Source organism: Canis lupus, chromosome 23 (genome assembly GCF_011100685.1).
Source record: "Canis lupus familiaris isolate Mischka breed German Shepherd chromosome 23, alternate assembly UU_Cfam_GSD_1.0, whole genome shotgun sequence".
Lineage (NCBI taxonomy): Eukaryota > Metazoa > Chordata > Mammalia > Carnivora > Canidae > Canis > Canis lupus.
In genome coordinates, this window is record NC_049244.1 from 49,499,928 (window position 1) to 49,514,343 (window position 14,416).

A 14,416-nucleotide genomic window follows, 5' to 3' on the forward strand; every position below is an offset into this window, starting at 1 on the left:
TATTTCTTAGCATATGGTATAATCATATTTATTATTAGCCATTAATCCTAATCACATCTTTTTAACCCCGGTTTCACTGACATTTTGGACTAGATAACTCTTTTTTTCTGAGGGGATGTCCTATATATTGTAAGACGTTCAGATATTAGCCTCTATCCACCGGATGCCACCAGCACCCCTTCAAAATAAAATGTCTTCTAACATTGCCAAATGTAGCCCGGAAAGCAAAATTTTCCCTGTGGAGAAACTCCATGCTGGAAAATCATATATATATATATATATATATATATATATATATATATATAGAGAGAGAGAGAGAGAGAGAGAGAGAGAGAGAGAGAACAATCATCATACTCAAGTTGGAAAAATGCTAAATTCAAAGTTAGACTATATGAATTCATATCCTAGTTTTCCCATGATTAGTTCTATGACTTCAGAGAATTCCTCGATGTCTCGTCATCTCAGTTTCCCCACTGTAGGTGCACACACATGCACATGCACACACACCCATACACATGTTGTTTGATGTGGATGATATATGTAGCTATTTAATATATGGGGCAGTTCTTTTTTATACTTAAAAGTGTCATATGTGAATAAGCTCTGAAAAAAAAACTAAAAACAAAAAAACAAAACAAAACCTCTGTTAAGCTGTCTCAGAAGTTCCCTGGCCTGGTAAAGAAAATAAAAATTGCTGGTCTGTTGATGACCTACACTCTACCCTCCAACTTTGAGGTCTTTTTTTTTTTTTTTAATTCCATACAACACCCAGTGCTCATCGCAAGTGCCCTCCTAATCCCCACCGCTGGCTTCACCCTTCCCCTCCATTTCCCCTTTGGTGACCATCAGTTTGTTCCCTGTAGTTAAGAGTCTGGTTGGTCTCTTTCTCCATCTCTCTCTTTTTTCCCCTTTTGCTCATTTGTTTTGTTTCTTAAATTCCACATATGAGTTAAATCACATAGTATTTGTCTTCCTCTGACAGACTTCAGTTCGCTTAGCATTATACTCTCTAGCTCCATCCATGTGGTTGCAAATGGCAAGATTTCATTATGTTTAGTGGCTGACTAATGTCCCATTATTTATATACACCGCCTCTTCTTTATCCATCCATCTATTGATGGACACCTGGGCTGCTTCCATCATTGGGCTGCTGTAGATAATGCTGCAGTAAACATAAGGGTACATGTGTCTCTCTGAATTAGTTGTTTTTGTGTTTTGGGGGGTAAATATCCAGTAGTGCGATTACTGGCTGTAGGGTAATTCTATTTTTAATTTTTTTGGGAAACTCCATACTGTGTCCTACTGTGGCTGTGCCCCCAACAATAGCACAAGAAGGTTCCTTTTCCTCCACATCCTCACCAACATTGTTGTTTCTTGTGTTTTTGATTCCAGCCATTCTGACAGGTGTGGAGTGACATCTCATTGTAGTTTTCATTTGCATCTCCCTGGTGGTGAGTGACCAACTTTGAGGTGCCTTAGGAACAGAAAACTGGACATTAGATAACCTTTTACAATAAAGTTAAGTCTTACTAAAGAGTCGGATCCTCAAATCTGGATAGGCAAAAATTAGGTGGAGCCAAAATTACCCTTGAAAGCCCATGAGGAAGGTGTCAAATTGTAAAAGATCTCTCAGTAATTAAAATATGTGCAGTATTTTGTCCATATTGGAAGAGATACCTGTTTCTTTCGTTGAAAACCAAATAAAGTGTTTGGCTTATGTTTAGAAGCCATGATTTTTTGTTTTTATTTTTGTTTTTTGGTTTTTTTTTGGTTTTTAAAAAGGCATATTTCACAACAGTATGCATCCTCCAATTGGCAAAATACTCAGTGAGGAGAGGTACAAAGAGACAGGCTCAGGAAAAAGAAAAAAGAGGCTAAGGTTTGTGTCTCATTTCTTTTGTTCATTCTGAGGTACACATTCATTGTGTGAAATAATGGAACACCACGCACTGTTTGTTTGTATGTTTATTATTCATTGAACTACACAGATCCTGTTGAAATTAAGCAATTCAGTTGCTTTGATAGGATTCCTCTAGGTACCCCTCCGCTTCTCTACCCTTTTGAATGTACTGTCACCTGGAAGATTTTTTTCCCCCCTCAATCTATTTAATGAGCTCCTTAGATGTCAGTGTTAGTTTCCTAGGGCTGTCTTAACAAAGTACCACAACTGGCACCTTAAAACAACAGAGATGTATTGTCTCACAGCTCAAGGCTTGAAGTCTAAAAGCAAGACATTGATAAGGCCATGCCTCTTCTTAAACTTGTAGGGGATAATTCTTCCCTTCCTCATCCAGCAGTCAACCAGGGACTAAAGTAAACAATGAATTGAGATAAGGAAAAGATGAAAATTGTGGGTGGTTTTTTTTTTGTAAGGATAATAGTTAAAATACTGATATAATAATCCAGGAAAAAATAAGAGAAAAGAATTCATGCTGGCTAATGTTGGCTTTGGGAATGGAACGTAGGGAAAGAATCCAAGAGATCCTGTAGAGATTAAACATGTTAGGACGCGGGAACTTACTATAATGAAGAAGTCATGAAAGACCACTTGGATGTGCCAAGGCTCGATGAACTTGGGCAATGCTGATTCTGTAAAATTGGCTGGGTCACAGGAGCAGGGTCTGGGAAGGGTCCTGCGAATGGAAGCAAAAGTAGGTCTGCGGCTCAGGAAACGGGCTGGACGAACTGACGAAGGCTCGTTAGTTAGTTATGAGTCTATAAGCCTCACGAAATTATAAAAACGGACGGATAAGAGCAATCAAGGAAGAAATGGTAGGGAGATGAAAGGAGAAGAAAGATGCTTGGTCCAGTGGACACATGGAGGGAAAAAAAGGTTGGAAGAGCCCAGTGGTAGCTCCGTGTTGTGCAACTGAGAAGTGAAAGTTGGTGAAATATATGTATTGAAGACTTCTACCAAAAAATCACAGGGCTAGAAAAAATGGAGAAAATTAAGGAAGGCTTTTCCGCAGCAAGGTGAGAGGATTAGTGGGGGGCGGGGTGGGGACTCAGAGTTCAGAGAGGTTTTTCCAGGCTGAGCCCCCAAGAGACTGATTTGGACGGAAGGTAAGCATCCTTGTAATGGAAGAGTACTAACCTGACCCTTTTTCTTTGAGACTTTAGAGTACGATTAATCACTCCCTGCTAGCGTGTGAACTTGTGCCTTAGCAATTTATCGGAGATATGAGAGGAAGAGAAAAATCGTACTTTATGGAGAAACCTTTTTTAATTTTATTAACACCCACTTCAAAGAGTTACTGGGGAAATTAATCTGACCCTGAATTCCTTAGCAGAAAGAAACCCATTGAGTTTCAAATGAGTAAAAAGCAAGACTGTCAGTTTAACAGACTAGGGATAGGCTCCATTACCTTTAGCTATTTTAATACCCTGATACTGACTCAATTTAGCAAGAATGTGACTAAACCTATCCTTTATCTTTGTGATGTCAGACAGTCCCAGCAGAAATACCTTATTGGGATTTGCCTCCCTTCCCCAGCTCGAGAGGCAGCAGGAAATGGGCACAACCAGGGGGAACAGGAAGAGATTAGTTTCCCTTGGGAATGTAACTGCTGCCTCCATCAATAACCGTAGATATCACAGGTGGGCTGGGGGACAGACAAAAACTCTTCTATAATAACACGATCCGTTTGATAGGAGCAAAAACAAGACCGAGCACATTGTTGAACGTTTTTGGAGCTTTCAGTTCCATGCATTTTGCCCTGGTCGAATGGATCCTATTAATACCTTCATCCCTCTAATTTTTTTTCTGGCTTAATTTTAAAAGTTGCAGTGTAGTCACACACACTGAACAAACTTGTGGAATAGTATTCCCGCATCACCATTCTGGAAAATATTTTGTTGTTGTTGTTGTTTTACATTAAAACGTGTCTTAGAACAATTAGTTACAGCAGTGAGTGTTCCCTAGGATTTGGCATTCAGATATTTTAAACATTATAATACAAATGTGCACTGAAAGCCGCTGTGTGCGTACATATGCATGTGTGGATCAAGGTGAACTTTAAAGATTTTTCATGAGGATTTTTTTTTTTTTAAGATTTTATTTATTTATTCATGAGAGACACAGAGAGGCAGAGACACAGGCAGAGGGAGAAGCAGGCTCCATGCCGGGAGCCCGATGTGGGGTCACGGCCTGGGCCTAAGGCGGACGCCCAACCACTGAGCCCCCCAGGCGTCCCTAGGACTTAAAGAACATGGGTAAATGCAATAATCTGAACTGGTAAGAGTGACTGTCTGGTGGAAAGGATTAAGAACGGTGGGGTTAAAGGTCAGCTTTATTTTCACAAATGAAATGCTACGGGATAAAGCAAAAACCCTAAGAGTACCATCAAGATATTTCTATTTCATTTGGCACTTTTCCTGGAAAAGACGGATCCAAGAGGGGTTGGGAATTGATTATATTGACAAGGTGACTGGATCGAGGTGAGATGCAAGTGTTCCCACCTGGAAGTTTGCTTAGAAGCCACATTACTTTTCTTTATCTTGCTTGTCCCCGTCGACTGCTTGCACTCAGCGCCCCTGTTCAAGGTCAGAGTCAGAAAGCAGCAGAGCTGGCGAGGTGCCCGGTGCCAGGGCTGAACAGCTGTCCCCAGTCTGGGTTCCCCCTGGGGCTGCCCGGTTGGTGCTCAGCTCCCGGCCGGCCTCGGATGTCCGCAGGAGACGCAGCCCAGAGGTGTCCCGGGCGGGTGACAGGCCCATGTCCTTAGCGTGTGGCGGTGGCCCCCTCCGAGTGCCTGCCACAGACAGCCCTCCCGCCAAGCTAGGACGGGTGCCAGGCTTGTGGATGCCAAGCGTGCATCCCCCTTCTCTGTACCTGGTCAATAGAGGAATTTCCGGCTGCTTAGGGACCTGGGGGTGGGGGTGAGACCCAGGTCTGTAACTGAGCTTAGTCACGGCCTCATGCAGGGGAAAGTGCCGCATGTCCCTGTGGGGGTCCTGCCCCGCACTATCGGAGCACATGGGACAGGGCAGCCGGAGCGTGGGCTCCATCCACATTTGGAAATTCAGGTTTCAGTCAAGTCAGTTATGGTCTAAAACTTGGCCTGGTGACAGGGTCGCGAAGCTATGGCATTTCAGGGCCTTCTTTGTCCCATCATCACGGTTAATGATTGCACTTGGCCCATAACAAATATTTTTTTTAAGATTTTATTTATTTATTCATGAGAGACACAGAGAGGCAGAGACGCAGGCAGGGGGAAGAGCAGGCTCCCTGTGGGGAGCCCGATGCGAGACTCTATCCCGGGACCCTGGGGTCACGCCCTGGGCCAGAGGCAGATGCTCCAATGCTGAGCCTCCGGGTGTCCCCGGCCCCTAACACATATTTAGACATTTTGCGGGAGTGAGGGAAGCAACAAACCTGCCCCTGTTGGATTCTATCACGTGTCAGACATGCGACAATTTCAGCAAGCCACCCGACGGCCTACCCACCGCTGGCCGCCAACCGTCTCCTGTCTCAGGCAAGGGGCAGGTTGGTCTCGTTGCCCCAGACTGCGGGAGTCACTAGATTCCTGCTGCTTCTTTACCTTCGGTGTTTAAACACCCACCAAATGCTGTGGATTCCGCTCAAAAACCTTTCACCGCCTGAGGTCAGTCGGTTATTTGAAAAAGCAGCTCTCCTGGGGATCATTGCGTGGCCCCTGGCAGGTGTCTCTGCCCGCGTTGTTGTCTCCCCGTCCACCTTTCCTCGAGCCCTGGCGCAGCCTGGGTGTCCTCAGCTGGGCCCCTCCCGCCCCCTCAACAAGTGCTACCACTTCCTCCGGCCTGCAACAGAGCGTCAACCATTGTCAGCAGGCACAAAGTCCTGCATGATCTGGCCCGACCTCTTCGGTGGGCTCTCCCTCGCCATCCCTCCCGTGCCAGCAACCCCAAACCATTTGAAGTCATCAAAATATTACACTGCATCTCCTGCACCAGTCGAGACAGAGAGAATGTTCTCTAAGTTCTCTCCGTCATGAATGCGTTTATCCTCTCCTCTCTCTAGCGAATTCCTCAAATCGAATAATAAAAAAAAAAAAGTGCTAAGTGATGAAGTAATCGGATAGGCCCAGCGGTGAAGAGTCGCCTATCACATATCAAATGAACTTTGTATATAACTCAGTTATGAAAATTACCATGTTCTATTGTAAATGCTTGTTTGCGTTTCTCTGACCCACTCATCTAGGGCTTCCTTGATTACATAATCATCATGTCCTTTCTTTTCTTCGTATCTATACAATCCTGCCCAGGATTTGCTTGCTTTTTCGCTCAACATTGTTTTTCAGAATCATCCACACTGATTTTTGACTGCAGTTGCTTATTTTGCATTCTGTGTAGGATTCTAGTATTCCACCTTTTTTAAAAAATTTTATTTTTTTAAAGATTTTATTTATTCATGAGAGACACAGAGAGAAAGCGAGAGAGGCAGAGACACAAGCAGAGGGAGAAGCAGGCTCCACGCAGGAAGCCCGACATGGGACTCGATCCCAGGACCTGAGGTCACTCCCTGGGCTGAAGGTGACGCTAACCCGCTGAACCACTCAGGGATCCCTAGTATTCCACCTTTTGAATGTATTTCAATATTTTACCCATTCTCCCACCAATGGACTTGTGTGTTGTTCCTAGTGTTTTTATTATTATTATTATTATTATTATTAATTACAGATGAAGCTGTGATGAAGTCTTGCTCATATCTCCAGGTGCCCATGTGCAGGCTCTTTTCTAGAATACATATCTGAAAGTCGAATTGCTGGATTATAAATCATGTGCTTTTTCAACTTTCCAGATAATGCAAATGTTTTCCAAAATAGTTTGCTAAAGTGTAGTTTTTTTCCAAATCTATACTGGCCTGTCAATTTAGACAGGGATTATCTTTGGGGGTTATGTTTGGGGTTATCTTTTCAATGGGGATCATTAGTGTCTTTGCCAGAAAAGATTTATTTGCATTGTTTAAACAAGAATCATTTCCGTTGCTATCATTTTCCTACAAATTCCCAAACAAATGCATCTGCATTATTATTGGTTTCCAATAAAGGCTCCCTTTTTCCAGTTGCAAAATAGCATGGTCAGTAGAAAGTCACCCAGGGTATACGCTCCAATAAGGTCAGATTATCCTGGAGGATCTCTAAACCAGGAATTTGCAAACTGTAGCTGGCTGACCAAATCCAGTAGTAGTCAAGCAGCCTGCTTTTATAGAGCCCACAAGCTAAGATACTAAAATATTTTTAAGGAGTTTTAAAAGGAAAAAAAAAAGATATGCAACAAATGTATGTGGACAAAGTCTTAAATATTAACTATCTGGCCCTTTACAGACCAAGTTTTCCTACTTTTGTGCTAGCCGATGCTCAAAATCCCATTGAAAAGATAGCCCATAATATTGTTTGCCTTTTACAAGGATGACTTTTTTTCTTTTTCTTCTGGCAGATTGTACAAATTATTAATCTTCCCAGTGATGTGTAAGAAGTCAGGTTGAGTAAAACTTGGGTCTACATTGGAGTTTTATTTTTTTAATTTTTTTAATTTTTTATTTTTTTTAAATTTTTATTTATTTATGATAGTCACACAGAGAGAGAGAGAGAGGCAGAGACACAGGCAGAGGGAGAAGCAGGCTCCATGCACCAGGAGCCCGATGTGGGATTCGATCCCGGGTCTCCAGGATCGCGCCCTGGGCCAAAGGCAGGCGCCAAACCGCTGCGCCACCCAGGGATCCCTACATTGGAGTTTTAATTGGCATTTACCTATTAATGAGATTGTGTATCTTCTTATACGCGATGGTCTTTTTTATTTAGGCTTTGTTTTAATGTCTGTCTTTATTCCATTTGGGGGAATTGTCTGGCTTTTATTTGCAGTCCTTTATATATTCCAATTAATTTCCATTTTTTTATGTTGTAGATCTTTCCTTAATGCTCTGCTTTTTATTTTCTCTACAAGGTTTTTTTTGTTTGTTTTGTTTTGTTTTTTAGCAAACAAATAGAATCTAATTTGTAATTAAATTTATCAGACTCTTTTATGTTTTGAACTTTTGGGGCTTGAAATCATTCCTTATTGCAAGGTCATCAAGACGATCTCTTATACATGCTGCTAAAAAAAAGAAGAAATAGGTCCTAAATTGAGTCACTTGTGCTAAGCCCCACTTCAGCAAACTAAGACTTAATGCCTAGTGTAATTGTGATTTCAACCCCTCCCAGGAATGTAATCTTAAACTGGTCAATCTGGCTTAAGCAGTAGTGAAGTAATCCACCGGATAGACCCCTTTCTGTTCCCAACGGAAGATGACATAACCCACTCTTCCATTGTCCCTGCCCTCTTCCTATAAAAGTCTCCCATTTTGCACAGCTCTTTGAAGCTCTTCTCTTCTTTGCTAGCTGTGATGCTGCCTAATTCATGAATCATTGAATAAAGCCAATTAGATCTTCAAATTTACTCAGCTGAATTTTTTAAAACAGAGTTGGTGGCACCAGTGGCAAACATCAGAAGCGAACTCCTGATAGCTTCAGAGATGACAAGAAAAACCAGCGTGGTAACCTGAGAATCCTTCAATTGCCTTTTCCGCCATTTCCAAGGTGGTAGGTAAGTTTCTCTCAGTTCTGGGCTCCACTCTTTTTATGTCAAGTCCCAAACTAATTGACTTTCCATTCAGTTCCCTATTTGATTAGGAACCCCAGCCCTTGGTTGTCCCCAGATTCTACATTGGGAACCGCTGGTAGTTTAGTTGGCAGTTCCACATTTGTTTGGAATTCTTCCCCAGATTCCGTGTTGGGAACTGCTGGCAGCAGCTGTATTTCCCCATTTGTTTGCAGTCAGTCTGCAATCCCCATTCACTGGGGGTCCATTGGTTCTCTCCCCAATCCCTAGATTCCGCATTGGGAAATCCTGGTAGTTGGACTGGGTTCAGCTGACAAACTGGCCGGGGTCCAAGATCAGATTGGATCCAACGTAAGAATTGGACTGGATCTGGGATCAGACTAGATGTGGCTTAAGCTGGACTGGGTCCACTAAGTGTTCCTGGGAATCTTGAAAGATAAAAAGCCACAAAACTTGATGGGCATGAATTGAGCACTTAAAAGCTATTAGAATGTTTGCCACTAAAGACTCCCAGGTTAGGATAAGTTGGTCACAGAACAGGTTAGATTGACACTAGGTCACCTGCCAACCTTAAGAAAATCTCTGTGCAATGAGGTTCACCCCAAAACACCGCACGATCTCTACCTCAGTGGCACATCTTCATTAGGTATCAGTTTGACTCCAAGAGATTCAAAGGATTAGCTGAAAAAGAATGAGATCCTTAAATTCTAAGGCGTTAAGTGTGCCACCTTCCAGCATACCTGCTTATTTGAAGTCTAATTGCTATGCTCCTGGAACTTACAAATATCTACAAAAATGACAAAATCTTACCCTGAAACCCTGGAATCGGACATCACTGTTTTGTCTCCTGAGAACTTAGTAACTGTCAGGTCGGGGTTCCCAAAACAGGGCTGGACGGAAATGTGGATTGAACTCTGTTTTGTGGTTAAGGGTCCAACAAAATTGCTGCCAGCCCTCAGGGAGGGAAATTACAATGGCCATTATGAGGAATGTTCCAATTAGATAAGATCGTTTAAGAAGTGCACTTAAAAATAGTGTTCCCAAATTAAACAAACAGAATGAGATACCTATTTTAATTGGTATGCAGAAGGCTTCAGAAGGCTTCAAGATTCCAAAATAGCTTCATTGAAAAAAGATCACCCACACAAAAATGACACAAAAAGTATCTAAAACCAAAGATGGACCCAACTCCTACTTTCCTCTTTTATAGCACTCATTGTATCATTTATCCTCTCTCTAAATTGTCCTTCCACTCTAAAGAGACTACAAGACTGTAAATGAAAGTCCACCAAGTCAGTGGCCTTACCGTGAAGGGAGAACCTCCGTACGGACCCCTCTCAGAGTTGACAAGACTCTGAGGAATTATCTGATAAACTGCTATGTTTTTTCCCCTTAAACAGCTAAGGGAAACAAACTCAAATTAAAATTAATGAAAAACCTTGCCAAATTCTGGTACATACTGGAGATACACCCTCTGCTTTAAACCCACTTGTAGCCCGTGGATAAAATCCTAGGAAGACCGTCAGAAACCAGCTAAGAGTGGAGATTCTCACCAGAGTTAGCTCTCCTAGGTCTGTCTGTAGTGCTCATTAAAGAGAGAAAAATAAAATAGCTTTTGCACTCAATTCTTGGATGCCGCTTAAGTCCAGAGTGGTGTTTAGTACCGCCAGAAATATATACTGCTTCCCCGCTGAAACTGAAAGATATTTAAAAGGATTTTTAAAAATTCTTGGCCAAACTAGAAGTTGATATTCAAAACCTGATAGGATTTTCTTTCTTTTTTTCTTTCTTTTTCAAGTCTTCTCCCCCAAGCTAAACTAACTCTTATCACCTTATCTAGGCCATTCCTTGAAGTGCAAACTTCAGGGAGATAAATCTCAACAGAAAAAAAAGAGAGAGGGGGGAGGCTTTAACATACAACCTCCTGTAGAAGCTCCCTTGCCCAAAATCTAGTCCACACCTTCCATAAGAATTACTTGTCAAGGACAAGTGTGTATTCTCCAATTCTTGGGTGAAATATTCAATACACTTCTATTAGACACATTGTTAGTACTGATATTCAGATCTTCTATGTCCTTACTGATTTATGCTTGTGATTTGTGAAATATTGGGAAAAGCATATTAAAATCATCCTTATCATGGTGAATTATCAATTTCCTATTGTACTGTTATTTTTTGTCTTATTTAACATGTATGCTCCCAGAAGTAATCAAGGTTAGAATTGTATTACCCTGCTGAAATGAGTACTCTCTCTCTCCTTTTTTTTTTTTTTTTTGGTAAAATTTAAGTCTATTTTGTCTGATTACAATATTGCTACACCAGTTGTCTTTTGGTTAATATTTGTTTGATATATCTTTATTATCCATCATTTCATTTTCAACCATTCTATACTCTTATGTTTTAAGTTTGTCTCTTAAATAGAAGGTAGCTGCATTTGGTTTATCTATTGTGCTATAATCTTTGCCCTATAACTGGAGAATTATGTCCAATTATATTTATTGTAATTGATAAATCTGGATTTATTTCTGTCATCTTATTTTTGTACTTTCTGTATGTGTTTTCTAATATTTCATTTTTTTCTCTTTTCTTATTTTCCTTTAGATTGCCCTTTATTAATTCTAGTTTTCTTCTCTCTGCAACAGTTGACCTTATGCACTGTATTTCCCCTCTTTGAGTGGTTAATACTAATAATTTTTGCATGTATAATCAATTTAATAAAATCTAAAATTAATCAGTATCATTATCCTCCTTTCCAACTGTGGAGGCCGAGAAAAATCAAGGCCATTCCACCTCAAGTTTAGCATTAGCACAAGTACAGACATCTTAGGCCCCTGTGAATAAGAGCTGAACTTTATAGGAAAAACTGCAGAATGTCCTCGGCAGGGAATCCCGTATCAAAGACAACAGAGCCCAGGCCTGTGGTAGAAAGTCCCATATTAGAATGAGAACAGAGCTCAAGGCCCTTGAAAGCCCCATGTCAGAATGTAAACAGAACTTGAAAAATTCCTCCACCCCTTCTGAAAATCCCCTAGACCAGCCCATAAAAAAACCAGCTGTTACCCACTTGAGGGTCCAAGTCCCTGCTCCACTGTGTCGGGTATACCTGGACCCAAGTTCGAGCTTCCTAATAAACCCTCGTGCGTGCGCTTGCATCGGTGTCGGCTCCTTGGTGGTTTCTCAGATTCGCAATCTTGGGCACAACACCAACAACACCAGTAAGCACTTAGAGTGCTTTAAGTCTAATTAGCTCTCAAGTTATACACCATTATGTCTAGTATTTTAGTTGATCTTTTTTACTCCCCACTCCCCTTTTTTTTAGTTTTATATAAATTCCAATTAACATGCAACGTAATATTAGTTTCAGGTGTACAGTACAGTGATTCAAATTTCCATATACCTGGTGTCATCACAAGTACTCTCCTTAATGCCATAATCTATTTAATCCATCCCCTCCATCTATCTTCCTTGCGGTAACCAGCAGTTTGTCTTCTATAGCTGAGAGTCCGTTTCTTGGTCTGCCTCTTTTTTTCCCTCTGCTTGTTTGCTTTGTGTCATAAACTCCACATAAGAGTGAGATCATATGGCATTTGTCTTTCTCTGACTGACTTATTTTGCTTAGCATTATACTCTCTAGCTCCAGCCATGCCATTGCAAATGGCAAGATTTCATTCTTTTTTTGATGGCTGGGTAATATTCCATTGTATACATATACCACATCTTCCTTATCCATTTATCAGTCAATGGACGTATTTGGGCCAATACGTCTTTCCATGATTTGGCTATTGTTAATAATGCTGCTATAAACACTGGGGTGCACGTATCCCTTTGAATTAGTATTTTGGTATTCTTTGGGTAAATTCTCAGTAGTGCAATTACTGGATTATAGGGTAGTTCTATTTTTTAGCTTTGAGGAAACTCCATGCTGTTTTCCACAGTGGCTGCACAGTCTGCATTCCCACCAACAGAGCAAGAGGGTTCCCCTTTCTCCACATCCTCTCCAACACCTGTTGTTTCCTGTGTTGTTGATTTTAGCCATTCTGACAGGTCTGAGGTGGTATCTCATTGTAGTTTTGATTTGCATTTCCCTGATGATGAGTGATACCTTTTTACGGGTCTGTTGGCCATCTGTACACCCAGACTTTTTTTTTTTTTTTTAGCCAGTGTTTGCTTAGATTTACCTATGTTGTTACTATGTTCTTTGCTTATCCCTCCTTTAATATCTGATCTATCTAGTATTAACTCAGGCAGGCTGAGTCCAAGAACACAGGGGAGGGTCCCACAGGACTTATCAAGAAGGTCCTTGGCTTCACTTCGATTAGAAATCAACTGTGAGCCAGAGAAAGTGAGAACAGTTTATCGAATAGGGTGGCTGACAGAGAATAGCAGATGGAATGTCTGCAAGACTCGGAGAGGAAAGGAGAATGGGTCTCATCGTGGCCCGGGGCTAGGGGTTTATGTTGGAAAAGATCTAGAGTATGTATTTCTTCAGGAATCCATGGTAGGGTCTAATCAAAGGTGAGTGTTGGGTGAACAATAGGTATTATTCCATGAATTATTGAAGGCAGGGGTATCGATGCCAGCATTAGCTGAGATTTGTTTAAGGTTAATAATGTCTGGGAACGTGTTTGGGATCTGGCTCAACTTAGGTGTTATCAGGTGTGTGGGGCCTAGGACAAAATTCTGAAAACGATTAACTTTCTTGCTTCCCCCTTGAAGTGGGAACATAACTTCTTTGGCATATTCAGAGGCAAAATATGGAACGTGAGCAAACGGGGCCTAGCAGGAAAGCAGCAGAGATGGAGCCTTTCTAAAATGGAGTCCCTTCAGCTTTCCTACTTCAGTATCATTTTGTTTTATAAGTTCATTTTCAGTAAGTTCCTTTAGTGAGAGTTAAGTAATAATAATTCTCTCCATTTTTGTTTGGCATAGTCCAGCTGGAACCACTTTATTATAGATTTTTAACTTGGGAATTTTCATGCCACATAATTAGTGTAAATCCTAGCCCTACTGCCCATCTGAAGTCTGGCCTGATTATGAATTTTCAGCAGAAGCTTTCTGGCATAAATATACCTGCCTGAGTCAAGCTGACAAAAGCAAACATTTATGTTTGGCATGGCGAGGGAGGGAAGGGCGGGGGTGGGAATAGTTTGACTTCTGGTTTTTTCTTTTTTCCAGTTCACCTTTGCACTACAGATGTTTCTTTTCAGTGGCCTCAGCTTTACGCAGGAGTCTCTGACCTGACTTTTCACCTTGCTCTCTAAGGAGTCCCTGGCACTTCTAAGCCCTGTTACAATTGCAGCTCTAGGTTTGGGGAGGCCTACAGAGACAGGTAGATACCCCCAGGACAGTGCCATCTTTAGTACTTACAAGCCTTCAGGAATTCCTGGCTTTTTGATTTTGGCTTTTCCTTCACCTTCTTGCTGGCTCAGTGGTACATTTAAAGGACCTGTTAAAAAAAAAAAAAAACTTATCAAGCAGTGGTAAGTGTTGCATACAAGGGCAGCTTTTAAGGATCTACTTTGCAAGTTGCTAGAACCAATGCATTCCACTCTTAATAACTTCTGCATGGTGGCCAGGAGGACTGGCTTTCTCCTCCATCCGTATAACTCACCAAATTGCATGACCTTGGCCAACCTCTGTAAATCTCAGTTTTCTGAGTTTCATTACCTGGGGGCTCTTTATTAGATCCCTTAAAAGAGAAATCTTCTCAAACTTGCATCACTTCCTTCTGGGAAGGGATTTAGCTTTTTTGATAAAACCCTTAAACTTCTGGTAAACTTTAATGAGATTAAGACTTCTTATGGGAAATACACTTGACTATCGGCTGAAAAGGAGTCTAAAA

The 14,416-nt window shown here is 41.4% G+C and overlaps 1 long non-coding RNA gene across 1 annotated transcript; it reads right to left on the reverse strand.

The window, feature by feature from the left end:
• Nucleotides 1-947: 947 nt before the first annotated feature.
• LOC111092003 lies at nt 948-14,021 on the reverse strand. Its single transcript, XR_005377239.1, has 3 exons — nt 13,942-14,021; nt 2,522-2,633; nt 948-1,474 (listed from the first exon to the last, which is right to left on the reverse strand). It is a non-coding gene; the product is annotated as an uncharacterized LOC111092003 (long non-coding RNA).
• Between the last annotated feature and the right edge of the window lie 395 nt (nt 14,022-14,416).